This window comes from Rhineura floridana, chromosome 7 (assembly GCF_030035675.1).
Source record: "Rhineura floridana isolate rRhiFlo1 chromosome 7, rRhiFlo1.hap2, whole genome shotgun sequence".
Taxonomy (NCBI): Eukaryota; Metazoa; Chordata; class Lepidosauria; order Squamata; family Rhineuridae; genus Rhineura; species Rhineura floridana.
Genome location: NC_084486.1, coordinates 139,443,257 through 139,447,366, shown reverse-complemented (window position 1 = coordinate 139,447,366; position 4,110 = coordinate 139,443,257).

Genomic DNA, 4,110 nt, shown 5'->3' with positions numbered 1-4,110 from the left:
AAGGGGCAGAATCTGAGTAGCGTTGTATGCCCGTTTTCAGAAAAGAGAGGTGAAGATGTGCTGGAACTGGCATAACAGTAAGTGTGTCTCTACCCTTTCTCTTCCTCATCATTCTTTGGTGATGCCCTCCCCTCCTCTTTTCACCTTGTTTTTGGGCATCTTTGAGATACATGCAATAGCCAGAAATCCAGCATGTGAAGTTTTTTCCCTCCTTCCTAAGGCAAAGCTGTCACAGTTGCATTTCTGCTTGTCACATGGCTATGATGGTGCTGCTAGAAAAAAGCTGGCGCCCCTAGGCAGATGCCATATTCTCATTTCCATAATTAAAGTTCTTAGAAAGAGTCTTTTGGGCCGATAGCACTATAAAAACCTGGTTTATATAATCACACCGTCTCAGTATGTTAGCCATGCAAGGCTTGATTGGTGACTTCTGTTCTGACTGGGAATCTCTCTCCGATAGGTTGGTTACCTACAATTTTATCTTCACCTTTCCTTGGGACCACAAAAAAGGCAATTCCCTCCAGAACTGTTGGCAAACTGCCATTCAATCCCAGGAACATATGGAGAGCAAATCAGCCAGCCATCTGACATGCTACTGGAGCATCAAATGTACTAACTGAAGCAAAAATTGCAGACAAGCTGATGTCCGAGTAACTGGAGCTGAGGTGAGCTGCCTGCTGCTAGACGGACAGGCAATTAAAATACCAGGGCTTGGAAGCTGGGGCTTGTCCATGGAAGTTGTGGAAATTATTTCCTTGGAGGTTTTCCAAAGAAAGGCTGGACTGTCACTTATAAGCAGGGATGAGGGAGAAATTTGTTTCAGTTCACAGTTAAAAGGAAACCTACCAAAATTCACTCTTTCTGAAACAGCACACAAATTGAACCACACCCATCTTTCAAATTTCCACTTCTCTGAATTTTGCAGTGTAGTCCTCCAGCCAAGTATTGTGTGCATAAAAATGCATAGATCATTGAAAATAACACGCAAGAATGCATTGTAGTAGGGGAAATGGCTTTGCAAAAATATGTATATTAGGCAACACTGCATAAAGCTTCATAATACTAAAATACTGTTTCATGAGGACTTTTAAAGTTTCACAAGGACTTTAAAATAATCACAAACTGATCTGGAAATGTGAGGAACTGAATTTAAGATTGGACAAATGACAAACTGAAACTGACAGAATGACCCATACCTATTTATAAGTGCTTTTGTTTCTTCTGCTCCACTGTTCCCTACTTCCCTGAGAAATACCAAGTTCTTTGGGCAGCCACTACAGGATCCATTTTCTTGGAAAAAGAGATCCTCAGAGACTTAGAGTGCTTCCGTAAGCAACATTACCTTCTCAATTCCTGATGTGCAGAAGTGAGTGCCATTTCTTATGTGGCCAAAATGGCACAATCCAGGCACACTGTGCACAAGGGGAGAGCTTCAGCAGGCTTGAGGAAACCCCAAGGTTTGCAGAAGTAACCTAGTGGCACCAGGGGTGTAGTCATCCATGGTGTCAGGGGGTCTTAGACCCCTTACTTTTTTTGGGAACCAGGTGCCAGCAGGGTCCCTATGTCTCCAGCATCCTATGATCCAAGCAGGAAAAGGGAGTGTGTTAGCCACTGAGAAGAGTCTTCTAAGTTGCTTCCTTTTCATTTCCTGCTGATTGGAGCCAATCAGAGTGAAACAAGTTCGTATTAGTTCCTGCTTCTATGCTCTCCTCTACATCACAATTTGAGCTTCGACATTAGATCCCATGCACCATATCTGGACTTCTTAATAGTACCCAAATACCAACATGCTTTCACTAAGGCAAGATTCAACTGCCTAACCTCTGCAATCTTGGAAGGGAGATACCGGGGTACTGCCCATGACCAACGCTTTTGCTCCTGTAGGGCAGGTGATATAGAAACGCTTCTTCATGTTTTATTTGTATGCCCACTATATTCCCTTGAACGTTTTGAATATCTAATCCCATTTATAAAAAAGTTTCCTAACAAACCCTTTGAGAGTTTGCTGATTCGTTTCTTGAATGGCTCAAATAGGACCCTCACGATGGCTGTTGCCAAATTTATTTACGCAGCTCAAATCAAACGCTCTAAATCTCTCCCCTGAATGTTTCTCCACAGCTTTTAGATTGTTGTTTTAATCCCACCAAGATTTACAGTATCCATTTACTGTAATCCATCCTTTCTTATTTGTGTATTTTATAACCATTATTTCCTGTATTTTATATTTCCTGTATGGGTCTCTGACTGTAAATAAAGATTGATTGATATTGAAAAAAAAAGGTTCCTGCTTCAAAAAGCCAAGTTGTGAGAATTCTGTAACTGCAGAAGAAGAGACAGTGAATCCTATTGATAGCATCCCATCTATATCATCAAGCAGTTTGGTAGCAGCAGGAGATAAATGTGTAGACACTGACTTCAGTAATTCAAGCAATATCTCTGACAGTGAGAAGGGACAGTCAAACAGTGACAGTGACAGAGGAACAGAAAGCAGTATTCTAGCATGGCCAGATTGTTGTATAATCTTAGAAGGTTGTCTAATATTTTAAGGGGGTGTGGCTGTGACTATTATGAAGGGATCCTGCACTTCTGAATTTGCCACAACACAACTGTGTGGCACCCTGACTTTTGGATGCCCTCTTGAGGGAGGTATACCTGGTGCTGTCCCTGAATTCTTTCTTTAAAACATACAATCATCTAAAAAAACCTGAAACAAAGACAAAACTGAATAAAAAGAAAAGTTGCCTAAAAGAAAGGAGATGGAAGATGAGACGACATCAAAGACAAATCATGATTTTTCTTTTCCATAGTGGAACTCATCAGATGACTGAGTGAGCCAGGTAAAAGTGAAGGAAAGTGCAAGTGAGGGGAAGGAGTAAAGTTCATAGTACCCAAATGCATATGAAGGTTGCTGCAGAGGATCTTCTGTGTTCTCTTCATTTTGTGTAATCAATAAAGTCATACCGTGCACTCATAAAGAATCTGGTTTATCTTGATCGTGTGCTAACCTTGAGTCTATGTGTCAACTATTCCATGAAGGCAAGCTGACAAACACTGATATACCATCTGTCTTAAGGATAAACCCTCAAGAGTTTTCCATTCCCTGGCAATTAATGTCCATGCGGCTCTTAGCAAGTGCACTCTATTCTTTTTTGACACTAGGTTAAAACCTCCCCCGTCCCCTCCCCCCCCTGGGCTTTTACAATATTTATATTTTCAGCCACTTGAATAGTTTTATTCCTTTCAACTTTATTGCATTGTCATTTCATGTTTTATACTGTGTTGCAGATTTTAAATTCCTATGTATATTCCCCTGAAATCTATTTTAGGGTAAAAGTGTGATTTATTTAGATAAATAAACAAATGCTAACCATGGAATGTTAACTTACTATTGGGATGAAAACATGGAAAACTTCGTGGTTACACTGCAATATTTTGTTGCAGGTCCCACTTACCTATACCAATAGTGATCTCAGTGATTTGAGTTCCATTTCTTATCTAGCCAGGCAGGAGAAGATATCACCATGTTCTGGGAAACCCAAAGATTGCAGAAGTACAAAAATATTTAGGAAATTTCTCGCTCCATATATGGCATTTCTCACTCCATATATGGTAAGAGCCTTTGTTGTAGAATCTTGAGCATTACTTTACTTGCATGGGATATTAAGGCAATGGTTCAATAATTACTGCATTCCCTGGGATCCCCTTTCTTTGGAATTGGGATGTATATGGAACGCTTCCAGTCTGTGGGCCATTGTTTAGTTTCCCATATTTCTTGTCAATTTTTTGTCAAAATTTGGACAGATTCAGTCTCAGTAACTTGTAGCAACTCTATTGGTATGCCATCTATTCCTGGTGATTTGTTTCTTCCAAGTCTTTTAAGAGCAGCTTTTACCTCACATTCTAAAATTTCTGGTTCTTCATCATATGTTTTCTCTGTGAATGAATCTGTCATCCTGGCATCTCCTTTATATAGTTCTTCAGTGTATTGCTTCCATTTTCCTTTTATTTCATCTCGGTCAGTCAGTGTGTTCTTCTGTTGATTATTCAGCATCCCTACTCTTGGTTTAAATTTCCCTTTCATTTCTCTAATCATTTGGAATGGGGCTCTTG